The sequence below is a fragment of the Etheostoma spectabile genome, chromosome 16 (genome assembly GCF_008692095.1).
Source record: "Etheostoma spectabile isolate EspeVRDwgs_2016 chromosome 16, UIUC_Espe_1.0, whole genome shotgun sequence".
Taxonomy (NCBI): domain Eukaryota; kingdom Metazoa; phylum Chordata; class Actinopteri; order Perciformes; family Percidae; genus Etheostoma; species Etheostoma spectabile.
Genome location: NC_045748.1, coordinates 20980680 through 20994729, shown reverse-complemented (window position 1 = coordinate 20994729; position 14050 = coordinate 20980680).

The window sequence follows — 14050 nt, the reverse complement described above, 5'->3', positions numbered from 1 at the left end:
GGAGAGATGGAGGGAGGGAGAGGAGAGAGGAGAAAACGAGGAAGACCTCGGCTCGTTTTGCGCACCGCACGCTCCGCTCCGTCGATCTCTTCTCCTCCAGCGGAATAAATCCAGTAAAACAAGCTCGCAGTTCCCGATCGCGATTCTAGTTCACTCGGAGCACGGGCTCAGTCCCGGGGTTCCTGCTTCGGCAGCACGAAAGAAATCGCAAGAAAGAAAAAAAAAAAGAAAAAAAGCTGACAGGAAATAAAAGAAGAGGAGAGGGCAGACGAGCGGAGTCTTTTCGCGCTGTGTTCGGTGTTTTGTTTTTTTTCCCACCAAAACAAGCCGAGCTTGCGCGTTAACAACGCGGTTTGTTCCCCGTCACTGACTGCCCGCAGGCGCCACTGGCTAGGAAGGATCTCCGCGGAGCCTCTCGGGGAAGGGAAAAGGGAGACGGTTTGTGCGTTTGTCGTGTGTGTTGTCAGAGAAGGTCCAGGCAGACCGCGGGTGGGGTCCCCCTTCGCTCGGCTGCGGCTGCTGAAGATCCCCGGGTAGAGGCAGGACGGAGCCCATGTGCGTCTGACAGCTCGGTGCGATACATGTGTGGTGCGGCACCTAGCTTACACTCTACAGTCCAACACCACAGCGCCGAGCTGCTGCCTAACAGGACAGAGCAGAGATCTGTAGAGAGATGCCACTGATTTTAAAGAAAAATTGGATGATTGATTGGCCGGTTTGATGGGTAAATGGGTAGGGAAAGGTGATTTTTACTTATTTTTTTTAAATCTTATGAAATAGTAATGGTGTTAAAACCTAAACAATACAGAACTTTTTTCAATTATATAAAAAAACTATATGTCAAATCATAATTTATTGCGATGAGGATTAGGGCCGTGTGATAACTATATTGAGTTTCCGTTTAAAGTCAGAAGTGTGACATATAGTCTCAGCATTCTGATTTAAACTCAACATTTTGAGGGGAAAAAGTCAGAATCCCACTTTAAAGTCAGAATTCTGACACACATGCATTTTTTTTTCACATTGGCTGTATCCTCTTCAATAGTTATTATATATTTTTAATTTAAATTATTTAGGTGGTCTGTTTTTTATGTAATCAGTAGTTGACATCCCTACATACTGTACGTATGCATTTCCAAATCTTTCTTGATGTATTTTTTTTGGTTTGGCCTAACAAGTGCATGTAACAAGTTCAGTGCTTGACCTGTATGCTACCCCCCCATGTGGTCACACTTAAATCACAACAGCGCCAAACCCCACCCCTCTGGAAATACTCTTTTTTTTTTTTTTTTTTTTTTCGTGCAGCCCACAGCCTGCAGGTATAAAATGACTGGCTATTTCTGCAAATTACACCCTGCATGTGCAGGTTTCTCTCAGAGAAAAGCCAACTAAAAACCCACAGGTGCAGGTCGACATAAAGGCTTTGTTGTTGCAGTGTGAAGTGTGCTGCCTGTTGGCCCTTCACAGCCTTTCACTCTAACAAACTACAAGCCGTGTATAGCACAGACCCACTCGCTGTTCCAAAACACATGCGCGCAAGCATGTTTTAATATGGTTGTGTCTTGATCTGAGGTATTTTATCAACAGTTATGATATTGAAAGGTTTGACCGGACAATCTTGTCCCACATGAAGTGGCAGTAGCACCCGCCACGTTCTCTTTATGCTCTCTATCGAGGCAGCATGCACCTGGCAGACCAGACTGTCCTCCCCTCAAAAAACGCTCCCATAGGTCGTTTGTTTAAGCAGTACTTACGCCTCACATCTACATTTACAGTGACAACTCCCTCTAGTGTCGTATTAGTTATTAATAGATTATAAGGGTGCAAAGAGGAAGTATGAGTGTTCCAAATTGGGATAGGTGGGTTGAAGAGTCCGTTTGAATAAAAACAGCGAGTATTTTTTTAATTTTTACGAACATCACGTTCACGATCACGTGCGTTAACCCAACCACCGATCTTTTTCGCAACTTAACAAAGTTGTTTTTGTGCCTAAACGTACCAAAGTAACCGTTTCACAACGCTAAAGAGCGTATATTAAAAACGCTTCCCGTGGGTCATATTAGAGGGTAGGGGTAGGGGAAGAAAAAATCAATACAACATAGATCGCAATTTCATCTCTGGCCATATTGAATCGATACACAGACGCCAAGTATGGATCTTTTTTTATATATGTGTTGGTCAGTTTGTGATTTGATAAAGATGTGACAAAGTTTCCTTTGGGACATATTTGAAATTGGGGAAAAATTTGAAGTTGGAAAAAAAGGTAATAAATTGCAATACATGCAGAGTATTGCAATATGTTGAAAATCACAATAAGTATCATGACATAAGTGTCGAGTATGTCGTATGGGAGGCCTCTGGTGATTCCCATCCTATTAGAGGGTAGGAACAAGGACCCATACGTCATAGCCTGGAGGAGTTGTTGGGACAGACACTTGCGGAACTCTGTGTGAGCCCCAAATTCATTCATAAAGCACATTTTAAAACGTAGACGAAAGCGCTGTCACATCAAAATATATGAACATCAACAGATCACAGTAAAGATACAAGGACCAGTTTAAGACAAATGACACTAATGTAGCAAGGCAACTATCATAGTGTGTTTAAAGCTTGAGTATACTGTTATGTAGATGTTTTTAAGAAGGGATTAAAAACAGCACTGTAGAGGCAGCCTAGCATGTAGAGGCAATATTCCAGAGTTTGGGGGGGACTACAATTGTAGAGGTGCGCTCAAGATTCTCTTAGTACACACTTCTCTTAAGGGTCCTAGCCACGTTTGAAGTACAGTGAACGTCGTATGGATGGATGTAAAGTTATCTGCTTAATGAATAGTGTTGTTTTTTGCTAACATATTTACCAAGCTAAAGAAAAAAAGTTGCTTTGTGAAAAGGTTTAGGGGTTGGTGAGTTTCCTTAGCTTTGCTCAGTGTGCCAGATCACATAAGAGTGTGTTCTAGACACAAATAGGTCTAGAATGGAATGGATTGTTTTTCCTCCGTCCATTTGAAAAATGCCATTTCATTGTCAGAATTTTTGGGAGATATCTGGTTTGTGAAAATTCCTTGATACATAAAGTACAAAAAGCAAGCTAAAGCAGTCAACTGAGAGATGTTTGAAATGGAGACACATCGTGCCTTTTGAAGGATACCACATGTACAAATACTTGTACTGTTGAGTATAGTGTGAAAAATGGTTCTTATGAATTTCTCAGCTAATCTTAATCTGTAAAAAATTATTTTGTGCCAGCCCCTTGAGTGCAAATGTGTGTGTGCATGTGTGTGTGTGTGTGTGTGTGTGTGTGTGTGTGTGTGTGTGTGTTGTGTGTGTGTGTGTCCCAACCTGCTCCTTCCTATACAACTCCTGACAGATTTTTTTTTTTTTTTAATTCTGCACTTTGTCTCAAATAAAAAAAAAAGTTAAATTCACTCTGTTCAATTTATTTGTCCAAACTTTAATGTTTTCTGAAAATACATGTATTACCTATTAAGTCTTGTTGTTATGTATGAGATGTTTTTTTCTGTCCTGGACTCGGTCTTGACTCAGACTCAAACCTTTTTGGACTCAGTCGTCTTGGACTCGAACCTCTTTGGACTCGGTCTTGACTTGGTCTCAACTCCTGTTCTGGGACTTGTCTGGACTCAAAGGTGATCTTGACTAAAGCCCTGCCTATGTCAGGCTGACCGCCACGTACCCTCCACATTTGGGGAATGTATGATCAGGCTTAAGAGAGGCAAATACAGAAAGGAAATACACTGATGTGCCATTGAGGAGATTCTGACCACAAACCGAATCAAAGTGGGCTTCGCTATGACATTTTGAAAGCTGCACCAATCAATGCTTTTTGTATTGAAAGTGACACTTTTTTCACTGCTTTGTGCACATGTATTTCAGGTATCTGGACGGCCTACCCACAAACTGTGAAATAAGACAACACAATCCAGTTACTGTGGCCTGCCTAAAATCAGGAAACATGGGATTCAACAGCCATTCAGATTTAGCTCCCATACCTATGTTAACATGCAGGCTCATAGAATATACCGCCCCCCTATCTGAGTAACTCAACCACGCCTATTTTCTTGTAAACAAATTGGAGACCGAGCGAATCAGGTTTTTTTGTTAGGGAGGTTTAAAGAGACATGCGCTCAGATGGAGCGTTTTAGACAGAGGGTGAATACAGGTATATTCAGACAGACGGTATGAGAAAAATAATGGTGTTTTTGAACATAAAGCTGTAAACATATTCTAGTGGAACCCCAAATACAAATGTGAACCTGAAAATGCCAACATGTCACCTTTAATCAGAGGTGTTGCTTAAGGAGATAACCCAAAAAAACACTCTAAGTTCCCCTCATCCACGGAGCTCTTAAGATGTACTTGGTAAATTGAATAAAATGTAGTTGAAATACGGTTTGGTTCACCCACAGTGCTTTCCCAGCACCAACAAGCTGTGGAAGAAAAGTGAAACATTAGTCGCTAAAGAGAGCAAATATTTTCTCAGGAGGTGGAGACACAAAACAGAGCTAAAAGTAGATTACATTCATCAGGTAGACACAAACATGACTCCAGTAGATGATAATATTCTCTGTTGTAGGATGTAAACAAGAAATCATAAGAAAGAAAGAAAGAAAGAAAGAAAGAAAGAACAAATGAAACAACAAAATCAGGGAGAAAAGAAAATCTGTAAGCTGTTTGTTGGGCTGGTGGCCTGTGATCAATTCTCAGTGGCTAATAGTGAATGAAATGTGAGCACATTATTACAAACAGTTTCTTTTTCACTTCTTTCATTCTTCCATTAGTTCAGCAGTGTATGACCTTAACTCATCTTCAGTATAACAAAAAGCCATGTGTACTGTAACTTCTTGTTGCTGCTTTTCATTATCAACATGTGAACGCCGGAACGAGTTAATAACATTCAAACAACATATCCTGTTTAGTCTGAGAGTGTTAACCTTGAAAAAGGACAGGAATGCACAGTTATGGTCTCACACAGTACATCTGTCACATCTGGTCAAACTGAGCTACAAAAGTCATCCGGACGATTAGCTGGAAAGAAGGTGGTGCAAGGGACATTTCCCTGGTGTGACTCAGTTGGTGAACAGCCGCATAGTTCGAAAATACTAGCCTATTTAACAGAAAAAAGAGAAATATAACCAGTGCACAAAACGACACTGACAATGATGTCTTATACCTGATTCGTTGGCATAAACAAGGATGACAAGTTGTTACTGTATGATTAAATACAAATTATTTTAGCATTTAAGTAAAAAGTAAGTTTGTTTGAGCAAATCCAGCCTCTCTCTTTTAGTCAGCAGCAGTATTCAAGTTTCCATCAAATCAACGCAATCTTTGAACAATGTACAGAGCAGAATGTACCAAGTTGCAGCCACATCATGGGGGCATAACTTGTGTGAAGGTTGGATTGTGTGCACTATGTGGTTTGTTTCCTATTTGGATCGGATTACAGTCTCAAAGTGAATCCAACTCTATTGCACTTGAAAGAGAAGCGAGACACACGTTTTCAGGCAGCACCAGAGTTTGGTTGGTCCTCACCAACATTTGAATGAGCTATTAAACCACATACCAACCAGACTATCCGAGAAAACGTACAGGGTTCGGTTTAAAACAGACCGAGCAGCTCAACTTTGAGCCCTTTTTCCCCTTGGTTTGGTTTATTTCCACAAAAGAAAGTCTGAGCAAACCAAATAATCACTACAAACATGTGAGAACGTTCACTAAGGTTTGGGGCTTATGTGTCTGGGTAAATACAGAAAGATGCATATTTCCGAGAGAGAAACGTTGCCAAGTAATTCTCCAAGTAGCTGCCTACTATATGCACAACTGTCCGTTTAGCTCAAACTTGCAGATACACCTCAGAGTTGGGTCGGCTCAAGGTGAAAACAGCTTCCGTTTGGGACTGGACTCAGGGCGTTTTCACACCTGCAGTTCAGTTTGCTTTGGTCCGAATCAGTTGGTGAGTTTTAAATTGGAGCGATTTGCCCTTTACACCTGGAAAAATCTAAGCGTACCAAATGCATCATCACAAATCACGCAAGAAATTCCACTCTTCTTATTAGTCGGAGTTTCTGGGGGCGGGAGCAAGAAAGTAAATGTAGGAACATGTCCTGTGTTCTGGACTAGTGCATGTTTCGCATCTCTATGGTCAAACCAGCTCATTTCATTAAATGATCAGACGTTTTGCGAGAGACGTTACTACGTCTGCTACTGGTCACTGAGACTTCGCTCTGCTCTAGTAGCTGGTTTGACCACGGAATTCAAGTGATGGACGGCGAGCTTGACCCCAGTCCGCTCCAGAGCTGGACTGACAGCGTACCGAGACCACCTCTTCAAGCAGGTCTCGTACGCTTGTTTGGTCCTCTTTTGGTGTGCACCAGAGTGCGATTGCCGGTTCTCACCTGCCCAAACGAACCGCACCAGCGGGACAAACAGACTCTAGCTCGATTCACCCGAACCAAAGGCTGTAGGTGTGAAATCGCTCTGAGATCATACCTCTAAATGGTCTGCACCCAAATGTGGTCACCGTGTTCACACCTGCCCAACAAATTGCAGCAAGTGGGAAACAACCAGAGTCTGATTGAACCGGACTAAAATTGCAGGTGAGAAATTGCCTGTAGATGACAATGTCAATCTGTCAGTCTGTCAACTCCTCAGTGGGTAGCTCAGTCCACCACTTTGGTCCAGTATAAAATATCTAGCTAGCTAACAGCTATTGGATCAGATGCTGTGTACAGACAATAATGCTACCCAGAGGATGAATCTTCATGATCTTGGTAACCCTGACTTTAACTACTGGACTACTGGATAATTACTGGACTAACCTACGTTACCAGGACAGGTTGGATAACTACTGGACTAACCTAATGTTACCAGGACAGGTTAGAAACTGATGAACTAACCTAATGTTACCATGTTACTTCTTCCAGAAAGTAACTAAAGTAGATACTCAGTTACAAATTATAAAAAGTGTGACTAGTTACTTTAGAAAGTATGTAATGCAGTACTTTCAAATACATTTTTAAATGCTCAAATGTGACCCCCCTCCCCCCTCCCCATGGTACTAAAATACATGTGCATGTCAAATATGTATGATAAATCTGAATGTTATATGAAATGAACACTTAATACAATACATTCTTAACACAAACTGTACACACATCTTAAGTATTTTAATGTTGCTGGGGACAAAGTGAGACTAGCCTCCAATCAGATGCCATGTACAGTCTCTGACAAAAGTCTTGTCGCTTGTGTACAAATTGACCTGAAGTGCCGCTGAATATATTTCTAATAAGATTTATTTACAAAAATGGCTCATTTTAATCCAACAGCTTTTGTAATAATGTTTCAGTGCAAAAAGAAACCCTCAAAAAGTATTCTAATATCACAGCTTGGTAAAGCCCATTGAGTCAATTTTTGCAAAGACATAATGTGTCGCCTTGTCATATGAGCTTACCTGTGACTAAATGGATCAATCAGGTCTCAGGTGTTAAAAACAACCCAGTACACTAGACCTTCACATCTGCCAACTAGACTCTGCAAACAGGCCTAAGATTCACCCTGAGACTAAAGTTTTGATTATCAAGAGGCTGAAGACCAGATCCACTGCTGATGTGGCAGACACCTTCAATGTGTCTCAGCGTCAAGTACAGGGAAAAAAAAACATTTAGACACTGGAGATGTTTTTGACAAGCCCAGGTCAGGTAGACCCCGCAAGACAACTGCTCGGAGGACCGTTTGTTGGCTTGAAAATCCAAGGCCAGCCATTTTCCACTGCAGCAGAGCTCCACCAGACCTGGTCCCCTGAAGTCCCTGTGTCAACCAGAACGGTTTGTGGAATCTGTCTCAAAATGGCCTCCATGTTCGAATCAGTGCCCAGAAGCCAGCACAAACAAAAGACAATTGAAAAACCGTGTGGCATTTGCCAAGTCCCACAGCCTGCTAAAAGGATGGACGCTGGAGAGAGGGAAGAAAGTGGATTTTTCAGATGAATCTTCGTGTAATTACACCACAGTTGCCACAAATATTGCAGGAGACCCTGGAGCCCGCGGATCCAAGATTCACCCAGAAAAAAGTGAAGTTTGGTGGCGGAAAAATCATGGTCTGGGGTTACATCCAGTATGGGGGTGTGCGAGAGATCTGCAGGGTGGAAGGCAACATCAATAGTCTCAAATACCAAGAAATCTTAGCTACCTCTTATATTCCCAACCATAAAAGAGGCCGAATTCTCCTGCAGGATAGTGCTCCATCGCATATTTCCATCTCCACTTCAAAGTTCCTCAAGGCGAAGAAGATCAAGATGCTCCAGGATTGGCCGGCCCAGTCACCAGACATGAACATCATTGAGCACATGTGGGGTAGGATGAAAGAGGAAGCATGGAAGACCAAACCAAAGAATATTGATGAACTCTGGGAGGCATGCCAAACTGCTTTCCTAGCTATTCCTGATGACTTCATCAATACATTTTGTGAATCCTTGACAAACCGCATGGATGCAGTCCTTCAAGCTCATGGAAGTCATATAAGATATTCAATTTGAATCTCACAGCACCACTATTTAATTTGCTGACATATTTTAGTATTTGTAGTAAATTTGTTCAATTTATGTATAGGCGACAAAACTTTTGTCTTGCCAAAATTTGACCTTTCTGTCTTGTTTAAATAATAAATCTTTTTTTAGTGAAACTCATTTATTTCAGTGCATTGAACATCATTTGGGAGGGTTTTAGCTTTTCATATGAGCTATTTCTTACACCAATTGATTAATTAAAAGTCAGGTTAATAGCAGGTGTTTCTACAAAATAGATGAGCGACAAGACTTTTGTCAGGGACTGTATGTAGATATTATGTCTAGTGGATCGATAAAAATAACAGATGTTTTGGAACTTTTGATATTTATTGCTCCTCAACAGGCCACAACTGAGCAAAATTAAATAATGCTTGTTAACCACTGTAGCAAAAATATATAACCTCTGTCTCCCTGCTGGTCTTTTGCTTTCCCATCCTCGGTGATTGCCTCCATTTGTTCCTTTAGCTAGTTAGCTAACGTTAGCTTGGGGTGTACCTACCTAATTATTGTAGCAATTTGTACCAATATTAAAGCACTAAGCTCTACATTGATGTAACACATTAAAGGTGATAACAAATGTATGGCACACACTAAAGATACTTACAATGTAATGATTACCTTGGCGTCAGCGTTGCCGTTGCAAGTCAGTGGACAGCTCCCGCTAAGGTCCGCCATTTTATTTTTGGAACCAGCCGTGAAAGCCGCATTACTAGGATTGTGGGCAATTTGGGAGAGCAAAGGATACACATTTGCACCCTTTGCTCTCTAAACGAAGGACTCAGTCCTTGGAGGAAATCGGAGGATTCTCGACATTGGAACGGTCCTTCAACGGACGTCGATGACGTAGCATCCTCCAAATTCTGCCTTCGGAGGATCCTTTCATCTGTGCTTTCTGTGTCTGTAGTTGGTTGATTGTCTTTTGTGACTCGTCAGTCCTTTTAGTTCCCTTCATGTGATTGAGCTGTATTTCCATGTTCCTGGACTTCTCTGTGTTTCGGTATCATTCCTCAGCCTACGGGGTATGTAGGTTCTCAAAATCTTAGAAATCCTGACACATTTCTGTCAAAATAATGACATTCTCATCAGCCTCAGCTAAACTTTGTGTTGTGTTAGGATTGCTAACACACTAACTAACTAAGATGTGAACATGGTAAACAATATACCTGGTATCCATTCTACCACCTTCATACCAGGGACGTTGGGTTGCAATGTGTCTCTGTCCACATGGCAAAGGCTTAATTTACAGTGGGGGGACACAGGGGACTCTTTCAGAGTGCAGTTTTGGACCACCACCCCATTTTTTACAGCGCGTAAACTAACCTTATATTTTTTTAAAACAGAAGCAACTTCAAGCACTAAGACCACTCCCCCTCAACCTAAACTGCCAGCCAGCAGCTCAGCAGAAATGTTGCAATGTCCAAACCCTGAAAATTATATAAAACAGAGGATATACGAAAAATGTATTGAAGTCCCGCCCACAGACCTGCCCGCCAATTACAAGTCAATCACAGCTGCCAATTATGACGTTTTCCCCCATTTTGGCATCAAATAACTAACTGAAACATATCGGGAAAATACACACTTGAACATCAGCGTAATTACTACCTAAAATGAAAGAAACCATCTTTTGGAAAAAATTATTTAACATGTACTTTGTTTAGTTTGGTCCATGGAATATCTAAAACTAACATGGCGGTTGTTGGATTTGTGACCTATATTGTGGCCAGCGGTGGGGGGCAATCAAAATGTTTTGGCTTCACTTTTGGGGAGATGTAATGTCATCCATATTTATATACAGCACGATATACAGACCCCGACTCTTGAAGTCACCAGCTATTTTTTTTATAGAAAACTCCAGACATGAATGAAGACTGACAGATGGGAAGAAAAAAAAAAATGCAAGGAGTGAATTTAAAATGTGATAGTGGTGTTCGAGGAAATAACAGGGCTAAGTCACTGGGAGGAATTAATCACACACACACACACACACACACACACACACACACACACACACACACACACACACACACACACACACACACAGTGTTTTTGCCAAACACCTGTGTAATCGTACAGCTGTGGAGAATGCTGGGAAAGGACCGGGGGAACTGAGCACCGCACAGCTAATACCCTTTGATTCCACCCGGATCACTGTGTGTAAGTATGAGTGCGTAAAAGTGTGAGTGCTCCTGGAGATTGGAGAAAAAGAGAGAGAGAGAGAGAGGGAGGGAGGAAGAGTGGGTGAGTGTTGGCTGAAGTTTGTTTTGTGTGTTTTTTTTTGTGTGTGTATTCTGTCCCCAGTATCAGCATTCTGGAACATTCCTTCCTCCTACTCCTCCTCTTCTAGTTGAACTCATCAAGTGCCCCGTTCCTAAAAACAGTAAAACAATCCACCACAGAGGAAGAAGCTGCTATGACTTCCTTTTTTTGTAGCAGAAACCTCTCTATAATATGTCAACTATTTCAAATCAGACTTCACTCATCCAGGATCAATCATTTCTTCATCCTGGGTAGTCTGCCTGTCTCCAAGGTTAAAAAAAAAAAAACTTGTACTTGACCTGAAATTATAAAGCTTTTCTGAATTTGTTTGAGCAATAGGCCTCTTTTCCTGTTTCTACCTGAGGTAAAGTTGCAGTCTGGACTATTATGCTCACTCACCAGTATATGATGGTTTATGTAATACAAATCATATAGAACGGCATCATCAAACCAATGAATGAGTAGCTGTCAGTCCATATGATAGCAAGTCTACACTTTTTTGATTTGATCCACTGAACCAATCTACAGGTAAGAGACTATAAGTGGATGTTTTCCATATGGATGGGACGGAATGTGAGAGACAAAAAGCCTTGATGAAAGATGATCAATGAATACAAAAAACTAAAAGAAAAATTCACAAAATACAGAATAGAGCCCGGCAGATAAAGGATTTTTAAGGGCGATACCAATATATCGGCCGATATACAGTATATTAAAATAAAAATCCAGAAACGCGTAACAAAACATAAAACAGATTTTCCTAACATTAGTTTTTTGTAGTTATGTATGAGCTCTCACAACAATGATATGATAATAATTTGTTATATTGTCACATCAGAACAGAGGAACATCAAAATATATTAAAATTCTGATGAATAAAATGTATGAAAATACAAACTTAACATTAGAAACTCAAAGTCCTTTGAACAAAAACACAATAACAAAAAAACAAGTGCCTTGCCAACAAGGACATTGTAGAGCGCCCTCTGGTGGACAAACCTCATGACACGGTTGACCATCCATTTTTATTTTATTTTTTAAATATTCATCTATCAGAATCATTTATTTGTCATTATAAATGATTCTGAGGAATGAATAGAATATCGGCCGATAATATCGGCCCGCCAATATATCGGTCGGGCTCTAATACAGAAATAATAAGACATGTTTCTTCTATGATATTTGAATTAGACTCATGTAGTTCACACAGAGGTTGTATTAGTAGTAGTAGTAGTAGTAGAGGTTTGCAGCTTCCACATGTGACTGGAATGTGGCGAGCGGTCCCACCTGCTCACTCAGGTACAAGTGATGATTATTAAGAGTTAAAGACCGGAGGAGGAACTGAGGTTCCTTCAGTGGGAGAAGCTCAGCAGGTGTCAAATCTCACGCGTTTCAGTTTTTTCTCCTGCAGAATTCTGGGTTGATTCGGGTTTGAGAGTGTGAGGGTGGATGTTTCTGGAAGCCTGTGTGTGTGTGTGTGTGTGTGTGTGTGTGTGTGTGTGTGTTGAGAGGATCCCGTCCTGGGTGTTTTTGGGGATAAGGAGGCGGGTGCCAAGCAGATGGTTTACACGGTGTCCAGTAGTGTGTGTGTGTGTGTGTGTGTGCGTGCGTATAAAGAGAGAAAGAGGGCTTGGGAGAGGCAGTTGAGGTCAAGTTCAGGCCACTTCCTTCTGTTTATAAAGTAAAAGTTGTTCTCTCAGTTAAGTACAGTTGTATCAATGGTGTTTATGTGCATGTTGAATGTACCCATAAATCTTACTCTTACTTTAAACCCCCGCAAAAAGTTCTTACCCTTGGCATAGGTAAAATTTTTTGTCATTATCAGTTCTAGCTAGTTATATTTGTATTGTATCCCACCCCTACCCAAAGCAATGATGAGATATGATTTACGTCATAGGAAGAGAGCCATGTCAAGAAACCCAGGTAGATCAACAACTCCCATCACTTTGTTTCATCGCCTTATGCAAAATCAACATCACTCCACCATATGGTGTTTTTATTTCCACCAGTGCCTTTGTCCTAACTTCATTACCGTCCTCGTCGTCATGGCCGTTAGGCATGTGGATAATTCAGGAATCATGTGGCCATTTTTAATGGATTATTTCAAATGAAAGGTCGTCTGCTCTTGCCTCTCGCATCCTTCCTATGTGCTGAATCCACACTCACATAGCAAGTCCTAAAAATGATCTTTAACAGAAATAAGGGCTGATTATTTTTACCTCCTTTTGATTTATTAAACACAAATGTAGGTTGCCGTGTTCGACTTCAACTTATGCTGACTGGACATGGACGACTCACAGTAGCCATGTGGGAGCACATTTGAATATTGCTATTGTGCTTAAGAGCAATGTTGAGGGGTGTGTGCATGTGTGCGTGTGTGTGTGTTGAGAGGTTAAAAAGGAAGGCAGAGATGCCGAGTCAGCAAACAGAAAGGGGAGAGAGAGAGAGAGGGTAAAGTTGAGAGATATTCTGGGAGAGAGAGGGGAAAGAGCGAGGGAAAGAATGACCTAGAGGGAGGGAAAAGTAAAAATTGGAAAAAGAAGAGAGGGGAGAGAGAGGAAGATGGGGAACCACGGATTTGTTGGTTTTCACCAAACTCAAATCAACACACAGATGAGGAGAGGCTGCTTCATTTTGCCAACACATGCAACGCTGAGGTCTGGTCTTTGTGGGGAGTATGTGTGTGTGTGTGTGTGTGTGTGTGTGTTCAGATGCTGTATAAAAAGAACACATCCACTTCAGTTGCAAAGCTTGCTCTCTAATGCTTCAGTTGATACAAGGAGTGTGTTTGTTGGAGCCGCAACACACACACACACACACACACACACACACACACACAGCTCCCCTATGGGTGCACTCAGCGTTTTGAACTACAACCTTTACATCCTGCGAAAACAAACTGGTCAGCGGTGCTGTAAATCTTTGAAAATTTAAAGGCCCCTGACCGGCAAGGCGGTGCGCGACCGTTGCCCTAGTTGGCAGGGGTGTGTCCCACCGGCTGAAAACGATGGTGAGTAAAGAAGACTAAAAAACGACTGCGCACACAGAAAGTTCTTCTCGTTTTTCGTTTTCATTTGATCAATCCAAGGTACATAAGAAACTGGCCTTCTGTTGGAATAACTAGTTTTGCACATTATGGCAAATGTACGAGACAGACACTCACCTAAAGGATTATTAGGAACACCTGTTCAATTTCTCATTAATGCAATTA